Raw genomic sequence first — 16,631 nt, 5'->3', positions numbered from 1 at the left:
GTAGAGGACCAGAGACATGAATAGGGCATCCAAAGGTCCAGATGAGACATGGGAATATTGTTGGATATAGGTCTGGAATACGGGATATGACAGTTAGAGAAAACATTCAAAAGTGAATCGGTAAGGCAAGTCTACTGTTCCCTGTCACTCAAAATGTTTTCCTCAGCTGAACAGATGAATTGAATACAGACTGCAATACAATACTTTCAAAAAGCGAGAGAAGAGCAACATGATGATGAAAGGTCTCAAATACAGTACACTTCAACCTTGTACATAAGTGAGCGGTGGCCAGATGGCTCTTTTGAAAAATTGCCTTAAATCCCAGCCTTTACAGATGTGTATTCTTCCTCATTCCCCAGGTCATTAGGATCAAACTTGACAGTTTGATGTGTAATCTGCTCTTCTTCATATAAAGCAGGTGTTTGGGAGCACAAGCTACAATATGAAAGTACACATGAGTCAATGTCAAGGTGTGATTTCATAAAATAAAAATGTTATCACTGGCAGGTTTGAAACCTGCATTGTCCAAGAGAAACAGATTTTGACTCTGATGATTACTTGACAATTTCATCTTTAGCAGGTTTTGAACCCACACAGACAGATTTGGATTCTGTCACATCAACTGCTTTGCTAAGGCCAGTTAGATGTACTTCTAATGAATCCATTCAGAAGTTGATCCTCAATATACATTTATCTGCATTTTGTCAGCTCTAACATTAATTTCTAACATCTCCCTTGAGTCCAATCATATGTGATCCTTCATGCTATTGAAAAAACTGCCTTTAGGATTCACTTGTGAATGGGTCCATTGGAAGTGCATCTCACTGGTCTTAGCCAAGCAGTTGATGCGACAGAATCTAAATCTGTCTGCATGAGTTCAAAACTTGCTAAAGATGAAATTATCAAGTGATCACCAGAGTCAAAATCTGTTTCTCTTGAACTGTGCAGGTTTGAAACCTACCAACCTTAACATTTTTATTGTTATTCTATGAAATCACACCTTTACATTTCCACATGAATCTTAAAATGAATTAAAAGGCCTCAATTTTCTGGTGGCATTATGACTTTCTTGGAAGAGAAACCAAAAAAGTTGAAAGCTGGTGTATGGAACTATGTTCCACTGCTGACCTTGCAGCAACTTGTTTTATGATCCACGCTAACTGTTGAACATTGTCTGAGTCACTCTCTATCAATGATATCAGAGACTGATTCAATATTCAAGGCATGTTCTAATAGAAAAAATTGCAGCATTCAATGGGTTTCAGACAGTCAAGGTGCATTTTTATAAAATAAAAATGTTATCATCAGCAGGTTTCAAACCTGCACTGTCCCAGAGAAACAGATTTTGACTCTGATGATCACTTGACAATTCCATCTTTAGCAGGTTTTGAACCCACATAGACAAATTTAGATTCCGTCATATCAACTGCTTGACTAAGACTAGTTAGATTCACTTCCAATGAACCCATTCAAAAGTGAGTACTCAAGGTACATTTATCTGCATTTTATTAGCTCTTTCAATAGTATGGTCAGTGTTGGTTTTTTATCCTACTCTTATTGCAAAAAACACAGACTTCCTGCTGGAGCTCTTGACTTCAAGACCTGTTTATTTAACAATGTCCCTGAAAAAGTGCTAATGGAAGACCACCATAGTGGGTTCATGAGTGAAAACTGACAATGAAAGGATCACACAGTGTATTTTTGACACATAGTTCAATATATGACCAAAGTCTTGATGCAAACTTGGAAGGATAAGTACAATAACAATATAATTCCTTCTAAAGGTCTTGACTCGGTCGAAGAAGAAAAAGAGCAGATTACATATCAAACTTTCAAGTTTGATCCTAATAACCTAGGGAATTTGGAAAAACACAGATCTATTAAGGCTGAGATTCTTTATTATGCTTATTCAAGTGATTGCCAGAATCAAAATGTATTTCTCTTGAACTAAGCAGGTTTGTAATCTATATAATGATATGTCTTTTGCATTAACTCATGATTCATCACATTCCACCATTTTGGATTTCATAGAATAAAAATATTGTTATTGGTGGGTTTTAAACCTGCACAGTCAAAGAGAAACAGATTTTAAATCTGGTAACAACTTGACGCTGCAACATTCGACAAGTTTCAAACTTGTTGCACTCTGATGGAAACAGATTTTGATTCTGTTATGACAGCCACTTAGCTAAACACAACTGTGATCAGCTTACAAGCAAACCAACTATGGGCAGATTTTTCAAGCTGTGTTTTTATGGAAAATAAAATTTATCACTGGCAGGTTTCAAACCTGAGTAGTCCAAGAGAAACAGATTTTGACTCTGATGATCAATCACTTGACCAATTCATCTTTAGCAGGTTTTGAACCCACACAGACAGATTTAGATTCTGTCGTATCAACTGCTTGGCTAATACCAGTTGAATGTGCTCCCAATGAACCCATTCAGAAGCAACTTACATATTTTTGCCTATTTGCTGCACTTCTGACTTGCTTCTGCACACTGAGAACACACTTAGAATTATTTACATAGTACCATGTATCTTTTGACTCTGAAACAACTTTCCACCACTATCTTGCATATTGTGGGACTCAAAGTCTAAAATATGCTATAACTGCTATTTGACACTAAGTGCAGAGTGTTGCACTATTGTCTAAATACTTCTGGTTTATCTCAGAACTTCCTCAGGTCATTAGAATCAAACTAGAAAAGTCTGATGTGTAATCTGCTCTTTTTCTTCAACCAAGTTGAGACCTTTAAAGAGAATTAAATTGTTCTTGTACTCATCATTCCGAGTTTGCATCAAGAAGACTTTGGTCATACATTGAACTTTTGTGCCTTGAGGGTTCACTTCTGAATGAGTTCGTTGAAAGTGCATATCACTGGTCTTAGCCAAGCAGTCGATACAACAGAATATAAATCTGTCTGTGTGGGTTCAAAACCTACCAAATGTTAAATAGCCAGGTGATCACCAGAGTCAAAATCTGTTTCTCTTAGACCATGTAGGTTTGAAACCTGCCAAGGATAATTCTCATTTTCTACAAAAATGCACCTTGATATATGCTCATGATTGGTTTGCTTGAAAGCTCATCACACCTGAGACACACCCGGAAAAGTTCTGTAACCAGATGTGATACATATCTTGAGAAAAATAGTGCATATTTCAACCTATTTGTCTATTGTGCCAATGATGGACAGTCTTTGGATAAAATCACAAATATGCATAAGTGTCAAATTTTATTGATTAAATTCAGAGTAAGTTTGGCAAAAACAGGGAGAATTCTTTTTGTAATCTGCATACATTGCATATTAACTTCATTTTCTAAATTTAGTTACAAATATTGAAACACCTTCAAGGATACAATTGTTTGTGCATATTTCACACAGCATTTCTAAAGCCATATGGAGGATTAAGTCAGATATCAAACTTAAGGTCTGCCTAACTGATAAGTCCGAAAACAAAATTTAAAAATTATCATTATCTGTCAATGTGATACATTTGGTTACATTTTGTAGATATGTGAAACATATGTATGAGTGGCCCTCTGAGTACCCCTCTCAGACCACTCCCCACTTCAATTATTAGTTGTGACCACAGTATGATTACAAATATTCAATTCAACATCATCGATGGTCCACAGTGTTCACTACAAATCAACAAATACAGACGTCTTCATTTTTCTCCTACAACTATCACATCACCTTTTGACATACCTATCTCCTACTACCACTACTACTTGCAATGACGCAATGTGTAACCACACGCAAGCCAAAGTGAATCGAAGGTGCACCACCAAAAGTCAAAATGTTTGCAAGGATGTCAGTCGTGTCTAAAAAGAAGGGCAAAAGAGCCCCAAGGAAAACAGTCTGTCCTGACAAACCAGTTAACACGCAGCATGAGGGTCCAGCTGACCTGGCATATTTCCAGACTGCAGCGGAGAGAGTCAAAGAAAGATGGAGGGCGAGAGATGATGCCGTTGAGAAGATGCCGTTGAAGAGTCTGGCAAAGAAGAGGGCCAGGCCCATGGATGAAGAAGAAGAGCTGGAAATCGTGGAACCCCCTGCCAAGAGGGCACTCATAGGAAAGGAGGGGGCCTTGGATGAGGAAGACAAGGTGGAAATCGTGGAACACCCCGCCAAGAGGGCATTCACAGTCAAGGACAGGGCTGCAGATGAGGACAACATAGTAATTGTTGAACCCCCTGCCAGAGATGACAAGGAGCAGGAGGAAAGATGTTTGAGAAATAGACAGGAGAGGCAGAAGAGATTGTTGAGAGCTGGTTTGGTTTAGTACATGAAATACCTACAAGTTGATACAATTTTGCTAGAACATGAACCTTCCCGGTAAGATAGGCCTCGTTCATACTCTGGTTCATCACGTGACCTAAGAGGTCAAAAACACATCTTTGCCTCATAACTCTGCAGCAACGTACAAGTAGCGAAGACTGTTTCGTGATTTTGCAAGCATGTGCTATAGTATCAGAACGCTCTACTTATAATTTCAATTTTCAGACAATCAAAGGAGGAGTAGGCATTTTGGCGGCAGATGCACTGTTGTGACTCATTGTGACTTTGGTGACCATCTGTGACCGTCTAACAGCACCACAATCAGCGGTGGAGCGCTCAGCACTACTTCAGTCAATCACACATAGGTAGCGGTATAGAGCATTTCCATTCACTGGTGCTTCCGTGGCATGTTGAGGTTGGTTGACCATTCAAGATGCTTGCCAAATTTCTTTTTTCTTCATTTCTATCTAACCCATCTTGGTATGCAGGTGGTGCTGATGTCACTCATTTTGCACATTTAAGCTTTTTGATAACTGTAATGCCTACTTGTTCCTCATTTTCTCGATTAAACTCATGAAAATTACATGGGTGTATTGCCACATACTATATGCACATAATCATGGAACCATTTTCAATCACACTTCATGTACAGTGAGCTACAGGTAAATTCAGTGAAATGTCACACTAAAGTCACGTGATGAACCAGAGTATGAATGAGGCCTATCTTATGAAATATGATCATGCCCAGGGATGAGATGTGTGAGGGGTGTGCGGTTGCACCTTTGATCATCTAGTTTTTATTGCTAGTGTTGCCAACATGCGGGTCAATTGTGCCCTAAAAGAGGTGGTTCTTTGGCATTGTGCAAGAGCATCTCATATCCATATTTCTTCTATCTATTTGCAATTGACTATCAATTTAATATACACACTTGCTTAAAAGCTCATCAGAGTTGTCTTTAGCCAAGTGGTTGTCATCACAGAATCAAAATCTGTTCCCATTGGAATGCAACAGGTTTGAAACCTGTTGAATGTTGCATTTTGTTCTATTAGAACATGTCTTTAATATTTCCTCATAGACAGCATCTCAGACACTGATCTATATGTTTTTTTCCTGTTAGAACACACCTCAAAAAGGACACATGTGTACTTTCCTGAGAGCACTATCTCACTAGTTGTGCAATTTTATAAAATAAAAATGTTATCACTGGCGGGTTTCAAACCTGCACAGTCCAAGAGAATCAGATCTTGACTCTGATAATCAGTTGCAATTTTATCTTTAGCAGGTTTTGAACCCACACAGACAGATATGGATTCTGTTGTGTCAACTACTTGGCTAAGATCAGTTGGATGCACTACTAATGAGCCTGTTCAGAAGTGAACTAGCATACTCCCGTTCTGCCTTCAGCGCAGGTCGCAAAAAAAGAGCACTTCCTGGCCTCAGCTTCATCCTAATAATTCTGAAGGTTCCTAATGAGTATTGTTCCTTTGGCTTCCTGGCCTCACACTGCATCCTACTAAATTGTGCATTTTGAATAAGATCACACCTCAATAGTGGATTTAAAAAGGAGGTACATTTCTGAGTAGCATTTCAAAAAAACTAAAAGTACATAGTACATAAAATCAGTCGGTTCTATATATATAAGTACATCAATCATTGATATGATCTGTGAGTCCTCTAAGCACTTCTGTATATACTACATTGGTTGTGTTTGAGCCTTCTTCATGCTCTGGAAATATTACATACACTCTTGCTGAGTGAGTGCAGCGAGATAAAGCCACATAGAGTTGTCTGTGGCTGAAGACAGGAGTCTGCAAATTAAGGCCAACCCACTTGACACTTTGACCTTGTGCCTTGTTGATTGTCATAGTGAATGCAAGATGAACAGGAAACTGGCGACACTTGAGGGGGATTGGATTCTCTTCAGAGCTGGATTCCATAGTGATGCAAGGGATTAGGACTATGTTTTCATTGACCTGCTGAACTTCATCACCTCCATCCCTAAGAACACGGCACCTAAGGACACAGGTGGTCCAAGACAGGAGTATCATGTGAGTTCCATTATAGAGTCCCTGCAAGGGGTTCAAATTGTGCAGAAGCATTAGAGCAACACCTGCTTTGACCTCCAATTTGTGCAAAGGGAAGCCTGATGGGGCAAGGGTATGAAGGAACTCTGGGGGAATGTAATCGTATTCTCTTTCCGTGACTGAGTCCACACTGGTGAAGACTGCTTTTTCTCCAGGGAATGATTCAAGGATAGTGGCATTGATTTCATCCATATCAGTGTTCTTTGCAGAAAGAATGGTGTGATCCAGAAAGTATGAATCATTTAAGGGAGGACAATTAGGGAGCAGAATTCTTGAGTATAGGGCATTAATGAGAGACTGGAGATTATTGTTGAGACATCACATGTGGGCAGGGAAGGTCACAGTTTCATCTTCATTTGTGCCCCTACCAGCTCCAATCTCAAGAAGCCACCTTGCAAAATCATCAAAAGCGGGATCTTGACCAAGATGTATATTTCTCTTGAGATGGAATATATGAAGCCTTGATCAAATGTGAGATCTGCAAAAGGTATCACCCACTATCTGCTCCCTGGATCCATGAGGCACCACTGGCAGGGTCTGTCTGAAGTCTTCTTCAAAGAGCATGGTTATTCCTCCAAAATCAGCATTAACATTCAGAAGATCACATAATGTGCAATGAAGGCATTCCAGGATGTGGTGGTGTAACATCCGAATTTTATCACAGATGGTTAGGGAGGTGGCCTTAAGAAGCTCATGAAGAATGTCTCCTTTCTTTATGTTGCAAGAGCTGTCTTCATGAATAGGGATAGGGATTTTGAATCACAAATGAGCTATACATCCACCTGGCAGGAAGAGAGAAGTGATTCCAGAGGAAGCCACACATAGGACGATCTTGCCTTCAGTATGGAGTTTTGAAGTAATGAGCTTGCAGAGATATGTCTTACCACATCCACCTGCACTATGGACAAAGTATGAATGTCCTGGTCTGCGCTCATCCTGATGCATTGCATCATCGACTGCTCTCTGCTCTTTATTGAGAGAAGGAACTCCTCTATCTACCATCTGCTGAAGCTCTTCTTGGTTATACTGGAGCTGCTCAGCAATCAACTAGTTACCCTCCATGGCTTTCCATCTTGCTGTCATTTGAGAGACAGGCATGTGGAGAATGGCATCCAAAGATGTTCCATTTTTGTGAAGCACTCTATCGATGAGATAGAGACCATAGTCATAGACCTCCTCCTCGGTAGCATCTGGCATATTACATGGCATATGAGCAAGACGATGGTGCAGATCATCACAGAGATTATCCTTGAAGCGGTTCCAAAGGTTGTCAGGGCTTATAGAGTTGCAGAAGAGGAGGATGATGACAAATAGATTTCATGTATGGTATCTAGTGCACATATGAGAGGCATCCTGCAAGCACTGAATCCATTCATTATCATCATCTAGCAGACTCCTGAGTTGACATGTGTCCTTGAAAGTCTCACAGACAACATCGTCAACAGTCCAAAGATGCTCATAGGAGGTACACCTTTGAAAAAACACATTAAGTTTGATTCATAAAATCCATTGCAGGAATCATATCTTTCACTACGGTCAAAAGCATCTTAGATAAAATCTCTCTCCAGAGCCAGGGGCAGCAGATTACATCCTTCCAATTGCAACTCCACGCTGATGTATCTTCCAAGCAACTTTTTGCCACACAAACTTTGAGAAATCCTGGTAGAGGAGATCACAGGCTCCAGCTGCCACCATGTTTTCATCAGCATTGGCTTTGAGCCATTCAGTGAGGTGAGTCTCCTTTGCTGCTGCACGCTCAACAACATCCTCGGGATCATCCTCAGGATCATAGACAACCATGTGTTTACCTGGGAGTTAGACTGGTAAGCAGTAGATAGCAGGCCATTCAAGGTGCATCTCATTTTCTATGATGCACCATGCAGCCTCAATTGAGCTAATATACCTGGAGTCAAGGTATAATTTGACCTCATCCACCAGTCCTTCCATCTCCAAAGTCACACAGTCATGTCCTTTGTAGATATACTTGTGAATGTACTTGACAGTTTTGATCGAAGCACAGACTTCCAAATTGATGTGGCAGTTGAATTCAACCAGCAGTTGTGGAGGGTGAGGAACAACATCTTTATTGGTGAAGACATCCTTATTCTTTTGGATCGTGCAAGCATTATATGGTCTTGCATACTCTGGGTAGCCATCATCCTTTAAGGATGTCTCACCACAGAAAGACTTTGGAAAGTGCATTTTGGAGCCCCTTCAGTGACAAATTCCGTATTATACGGGCCACCCGACCTCCATAATATCCCGTATGAGACGGGCCAGCTGATCATGGGCCCATGTTGTGTATATTCTCGATGATGACGGATGGGCCGGGACACATATTATTTCTGATGGAGACGGGTGGGCCCATGTATGCCAATGATATATATATCCTTAATGTTGACGGATGGGCCGGGGGAATATGACCATTCATGGAGATGGGTGGGCCCATCTGGGTAATATGTAGAGTAGGATATTATAGACAGCTGGGCTGAAGAGAGATGTAAGGCAAATATTGTTATATAGACGGGCGGGCCAACGTGGGTGTATTACATATATGGGTGGGCCGAGGTAGGGAAATATTACATAGACGGGTGGGCTGACGTAGGGTGTATTACATATACAGGTGGGCCGACGTGGAATGTATTACATATACGGGTGGGCCGACGAAAGGGATATCAAATAGACCGGTGGGCCAAGGGTGCTATAAAATATTTATTACATAGACAGGTGGGCCGAGGTGGGGTATAATTATATAGACGGGTGGGCCAATGCAGGATGTATTATATAGACGGGTGGGCCAACATAGGATGTATTACATAGATGGGTCGGCCGACGTGGGGGATAATACATAGATGGGCGGGCCGACAGGGGTGTATTACATATATGGGTGAGCCTAGATATGTTCCATCAAGATATACAGCTGATGTAGCCACCAGCGAATCAAACACATAGGATACATGTACACTATGAGTGCATATACCTACCATCAACCACCAAATCTAAACCCCTAAGCACAAAAACATGAATCGATCATGTGTGGCATTGACCAATAATCCAGGACTGAAGTGGAAAAACCCCACACCTGAACCCTGGTGTGCAACAAATCCTATTTCTAAGCATGGACACCAGAAGCACAACACTGACAAAAATATATATGTCAAATTTTCAGTGCCAAACCCCAAACCGAGATGTACCAACCCCTGAAACCCGAAACCCGAGACTGCCGGGTCTCAGGTATCGGGTGTCCGGAACTCGGAACTTCGGAGAATTTGGGGAGATCAATACAATTTAATTTACAATCGAGTTGATTGACAACACATTGACTTACCCATGTTTGCAATATATTTTTGTTTAGACATACCGAGTTCCGAGTTCCGGACACCCGAGACTGCCGGGTTTCGGGTGTCGAGTGTCCGGAACTCGGAACTTGGGAAAGTTTGGGGAGATCAATACAATTTGATTCACAATCAAGTTGATTGACAAACACATTGACTTAACTATGTTTGCAATATATTTTTGTTTAGACATACCGAGTTCCAAGTTCCGGACCCCCGGACCCCGAAACCTGAGACTGCCGGGTCTCAGGTATCGGGTGTCCGGAACTCGGTATGTCTAAACAAAAATATATTGCAAACATAGTTAAGTCAATGTGTTTGTCAATCAACTTGATTGTGAATCAAATTGTATTGATCTCCCCAAACTTTCCCAAGTTCCGAGTTCCGGACACCCGACACCCGAAACCCGGCAGTCTCGGGTATCGGGTGTCCGGAACTCGGAACTCGGTATGTCTAAACAAAAATATATTGCAAACATGATTAAGTCAATGTGTTGTCAATTAACTCGATTGTAAATTAAATTGTATTGATCTCCCCAAATTTCCCCCGAGTTCCGAGTTCCGGACACCCGATACCCGAGACTGCCGGGTGTCGGGTGTCGGGTGTCCGGAACTTGGAACTTGGGAAAATTTGGGGAGATCAATACAATTTGAGTCTCGGGTATCAGGTGTCCGGAACTCGGAACTCGGGGGAAATTTGGGGAGATCAATACAATTTGATTCACAATTGAGTTGATTGACAAACACATTGACTTACCCATGTTTGAAATATATTTTTGTTTACACATACTGAGTTCTGAGTTCTGGACCCCCCAACCCCAAAACCCGAGACCCAGCAGTCCACAATTCTGGGGTTCAGGGGTTGGCAAAATGTGTATGAATATATGAAAGGTTGAATGAAACATTTTTGAAAGATGTCTCATATCAAATGTTAAGTCCCGAGTTTCGAATTTCGGGTTTCAAGACTCCAGGTTTCGGGACTCAGCACTCCCGAAATCCAGAAGTTGAAACTCGGGATTTGACATTTGATATGAGACATCTTTCAAAAATGTTTCATTCAACCTTTCATATATTCATACACATTTTACCAACCCCCGAACCCCAGAATTGTGGACTGCCAGGTCTCGGGTTTCAGGGTTCGGAGGTCCGGAACCCGGAACTCGGAACTCAGTATGTGTAAACAAAAATATATTTCAAACATGGGTAAGTCAATGTGTTTGCCAATCAACTCAATTGTAAATCAAATTTTATTGATCTCCCCAAATCTCCCCAAGTTCCGAGTGCCGGGACCCCCGAACCCCGAACCCCGAGACTGCCGGGTCTCGGGGTTCGGGGGTCCGGAACTCGGAACTCGGTATGTAGAACAAAAATATATTTTAAACATGGGTAAATCAAATTTTATTGATCTCCCCAAAATTCCCGAGTTCCGAGTTCTGGGACCCCCGAACCCCGAGACCTGGCAGTCCACAATTTCGGGGTTCAGGGGTTGGTAAAATGTGCATGGATATATGAAAGGTTGATTGAAACATTTCTGAAAGATGTCTCATATCAAATGTCAAGTCCCGAGTTTTGATTTCCAGGTTTCAGGACTCCGGGTTTCGGGACTCCGGGCTTCGGGACTCAGCATTCTTGAAACCCGGAAATCGAAACTTGGGACTTGACATTTGATATGAGACATCTTTTAAAATGTTTAAACCAACCCTTCATATATCCATACACATTTTACCAACCCCCGAACTCCGAAATTGTGGACTGCCGGGTTTCGGGGGTCCGGGGTCCCGGAACTCGGAACTCGGAATTTGGTATGTAAGACAACAAAAATATCTTTCAGGGTTCAGGGGTTAGTGAAATGTATATAGATATACGTAGATTAATTCAAACATGTCTGAAAAATTTCGTTCATCTCAAATGTCAAATCCTGAGTTCCGGACTTCGGGACTCAGCACCCGGCAGTCAGGGTTAGGGGTTCGGCATCGAAAATTTGACATTCGGGTGTTCAGGTTTTGGGTGATATCTAAATCAACAACTTCGAGTTCTGCCAAAGCGTGAAACTTGAAACCCAGTGTGCAACATGTTGATTTTTCATTTATATCACACAAATAATCGAGTTCCGAGTGCCGAGGGCTGAGACCCAAAGCCTGAGACCTGAAAATATGTACACAACATGTCCATTTTTCACTCACTGCACAAATCACCGAGTTTCGAGTGCCAAAGCGTGAAACTTGAAACCCAGTGTGCAACATGTCCATTTTTCATGTACATTACACAATTCATTGAGTTCCGAGTGCCGAGGGCCGAAACCCGAACCCCGAGACCTGAAAATATGTATGCAACATTTCCATTTTTCACTTGTTGCACAAATCACCGAGTTTCAAGTGCTGAAACCCGAAACTCGAAACCCGGTGTGCAACATGTTCATTGTTCATTTACATTACACAGATCATTGAGTGCCAAGGGCAGAATCCTAAAACCCGAAGCCCAAAAACATGTATGCCACATGCCCATCTACTCATTGCACAAATCACCAAGTGTCGAGTGCCGAAACCCGAAACCCGGTACTTCAAATCAGTAGTCGGGTACTTGGTACTTGGTTCTGATACTTGGTACCCGAGAATCAGTAGTCAGGTACTTGGTACTTGGTTCTAATTCTCGGTACCTGGGAATCAATAGTTGGGTACTCCAGCCAATAGTCCCGAGTCCCGAGTACTGATATTTGGTATTCGGTAGTCAGGTTTGGAACTTGGGTCTTGGTTTGGTTATCATTTGACTGAGATATTGGTAGGCAATATTGGCACTCGGAGCTCAAATACTGACTATCAACTATCAAGTGTCGGGACTTGGTAATCGGTAGTTGAGACTTGGTGCTTAAATGGATATTGCATATATACATAAAAATACAAAATATGTTCCTATGTGTTCATTTCTAGGTGAACAGACTTTGGAATTATATCTCAATCATCTATTCAACAATAGAAACAATGTATCAGGAGCTCAGGACCATAGGGTAATCCTTTATTGTATAGTGTACCTCCCCCTCTTCTGGTGGTTCACCCGCTGGGGGTTTTTCCCTGTAAAGCTGGACCTCAAGGACTGTAGGGAGTCTATTCCTGAGCATATTCGGAGTAGATATATCATATAACCAGCCCAGGACACACAGGATCCTTCTCCAGGAACAAAGCATAGACAATTGCACTTGTGACATTTTTTCACAATTTTCAGTATCTTGCCCTTGCATCCATGATCCAACCTTTTAATATATAATGAGCATAGCTTATATTCTTGCTTCTTATGACCAAGATCAGCTCACAATAGGCTGGAGTTTGTGAGCTAGTGTGCATACTTGCCATTTTGCCTGATAAGGGGCCCATGCCTTCAAAACATTGAATCTTCATAATCAGAAACCTGGGGTACATTTCAAATATCTTAAGTATCATAGACATAAATTTACAGACAAATCAACCAAGAATTGAGTACTGAGGAAGTGAAATGGGTAAGAAATTGAGTGTGGGAAACTTCAAAGACCCAAAGCATCGAAAATGGTTAGTTGAGCAGTGGTAGGACTTTAATGCTGGGTCAACTCATATTTTCACTATATCCCTTCTACCCACCCCCTACCCTCAGGGCAGTAGGCAGTATGGGTTCCTTGGGTAGTTTACAATCTATCCTACATATTTGTAATGATATTTTTGGCCTGAATCATATATAAATGTGACTTTGTATAAAAGATGTCTACTGTCACTCTCCACACATCATTTTGCCTATCATTACATCAATCCTTCATGAATATTTCTAAGCTTTTAAGCTATTATAATGGATGTATATGGGTGTTATTCCAGGTCTCTGATCACATCATAGGCTTGTCATGTTGGATATCTCGACATAATGTGCAAGTCTCGCTATTAATATTCATTCTTTATCTTTAGACTCACTTACTGCACACATGTATTTCATTTGTCATTATTGATGTTTTGGATTTCTTTAGCTTATATCTTGGTCACATGGTAACCAATGGACGAGAAAAGACTACAAATAAACTCACCTAGACTCAGACTACAACCTTGATTAAGCTGACTACTGATTCCCAGATACCGAGTATCAAAACCAAATACTGAGTACCAATTACCATGTACCAAGTACTGCGTAATGAGTAACAAGATAACCAATTGACAAGAAAAGACTACCACTACACTCACCTGGACTTGGACTACAACCTTTGGTAAGGAAGTTAAGCATAATAACAACTTTCATTTTTTCATTATTGCTGATGTTTTGCTGAATGACAAGGAAAGACTACCAAATCACTCACCTTGACATGGACTACAACTGTCATTTTTCATTATCATTTGCCTATATTGACTACCGAGTCTCGAGTACCAACCACTGACCACCAATCACCGAGTGCCGAGTACCGAGTACCGATAGGGAATAGTGTGGGTGAACCCCGGGGTATGAGTAGCACTACCCCCACCCATACCCCATGATATACCCACACCCACAAGGTGGGTGTGGGTTTTTTGGTGGGTATCAGGGAGAAACTACCGAGTCTTGAGTACCAACCACTGACCACCAATCACCGAGTGCCGAGGACCAAGTACCAAGTACCGAGTCCCGAGTCCCAAGTCTCGAGTCCCGAGTCCCGAGTCTCGAGTCCCGAGTCCCGAGTCTCGAGTCCCGAGTCCCGAGTCCCGAGTCCCGAGTCCCGAGTCTCGAGTCCCGAATCCCGAGTCCCGAGTCCCGAGTCCCGAGTCCCGAGTCTCGAGTCCCGAATCCCGAGTCCCCGAATCCGAGTCCCAAGTCCCAAGTCTCAAGTCTCGAGTCCCGAGTCTCGAGTCCCAAGTCCCGAGTACCGAGTCCCGAGAACCGAGTACCGAGTACTGAGTCCCAAGTACCAACCACTGACCACCGATCACTGAGTGCCAAGTACCAAGTACCAAGTACCAAGTACCAAGTCCCAAGTCCCAAGTACCGAGTACTGACAAATACAATTCCCAGGTTATTTGAGCCCTACACCAATGGATAATACATACAAATACAATTTGTGTCCATTTGAAGTACCGGGTTTCAGGTTTTGACACTCGACACTTGGTGATTTGTGAAATGAGTGAAAAATGGACATGTTGTGTACATGATGTTGGGTTTCGGGCTTTGGGTCTCGGCCCTCGGCACTCGGAACTCGATGATTTGAGTAATGTAAATGAAAAATCAACATGTTGCATGCCGGGTTTTGAGTTTCGGGTTTCAGCACTCAAAACTCAGTGATTTGTACAGTGAGTGAAAAATGGACATGTTGTGCACATATTTTCGGGTCTCGGGGTTCGGGTTTCGGCCCTTGGAACTCGGAACTTAATGACTTGTGTGATATAATTGAACAGTGGACATGTTGCACACCCGGTTTTGAGTTTCAGGTTTCAGCACTTGAAACTCGGTGATTTGTGCAACAAGTGAAAAATGGAAATGTTGCATACATATTTTCGGGTCTTGGGCTTCGGGTCTCGGCCCTTGGCACTTGGAACTCGATGATTTGTGTAATGTAAATGAAAAATCAACATGTTGCATGCCAGGTTTCAAGTTTCGGGTTTCAGCACTCAAAACTCAGTGATTTGTGCAATGAGTGAAAAATGGACATGTTGTGTACATATTTTCGGGGTTCGGGGTTCGGGTTTCGGCCCTCGGAGCTCGGAACTCAATGACTTGTGTAATATAATTGAACAATGGACATGTTGCATGCCGGGTTTTGAGTTTTGGGTTTCGGCACTTGAAACTCAGTGATTTGTGCAACAAGTAAAAAATGGACATGTTGTGCACATATTTTCGGGGTTCGGGGTTCGGGTCTCGCACCTCGGACCTCGGAACTCAATGATTTGTGTGACGTAAATGAAAAATCAACATGTTGCATGCCGGGTTTCGAGTTTCGGGTTTCAGCACTTTAAAACTCAGTGATTTGTGCAATGAGTGAAAAATGGACATGTTGTGTACATATTTTCGGGTCTCGGGGTTCGGGTTTCGGCCCTCGGAGCTCGGAACTCAATGACTTGTGTAATATAATTGAACAATGGACATGTTGCACACCCGGTTTTGAGTTTTGGGTTTCGGCACTTGAAACTCAGTGATTTGTGCAACAAGTGAAAAATTGAAATGTTGCATACATATTTTCGGGTCTCGGGGTTCGGGTTTCGGCCCTCGGCACTCGGAACTTGATGATTTGTGTAATATAAATGAAAAATGGACATGTTGCATGCCGCGTTTTGAGTTTCAGGTTTCAGCACTCAAAACTCGGTGATTTGTGCAACAAGTAAAAAATGGACATGTTGTGCACATATTTTCGGGGTTCGGGGTTCGGGTCTCGGACCTCGGACCTCGGAACTCAATGATTTGTGTGATGTAAATGAAAAATCAACATGTTGCACGCCGGGTTTCAAGTTTTGGGTTTCAGCACTCAAAACTCGGTGATTTGTGCAATGAGTGAAAAATGGACATGTTGTGTACATATTTTCGGGTCTCGGGGTTCAGGTTTCGGCCCTCGGAGCTCGGAACTCGATGATCTGTGTAATATAAATGAAAAATCAACATGTTGCATGCCGGGTTTTGAGTTTTGGGTTTCGGCACTTGAAACTCAGTGATTTGTGCAACAAGTAAAAAATGGAAATGTTGCATACATATTTTCGGGTCTCGGGCTTCGGGTTTCGGCACTTGGCACTTGGCACTTGGTTATTTGTGTGATATAAATGAAAAATCAACATGTCACACACTGGCTTTCCAGTTTCATGCTTTGGCACTTGAAACTCAGTGATTTGTGCAGTGAGTAAAAAATGGACATGTTGTGTACATATTTTCGGGTCTCGGGGTTCGGCCCTCGGCCCTCGGCACTTGTAACTCTATGATTTGGGTTATATAAATGAAAAATCAACATGTTGCACACTGGGTTT

The sequence above is a fragment of the Suillus fuscotomentosus genome (assembly GCF_016647785.1).
Source record: "Suillus fuscotomentosus strain FC203 chromosome Unknown F5891scaffold_1, whole genome shotgun sequence".
NCBI lineage: Eukaryota > Fungi > Basidiomycota > Agaricomycetes > Boletales > Suillaceae > Suillus > Suillus fuscotomentosus.
The sequence above is the reverse complement of the archived record's forward strand: the minus strand, read 5'-3'. Positions refer to the sequence as shown.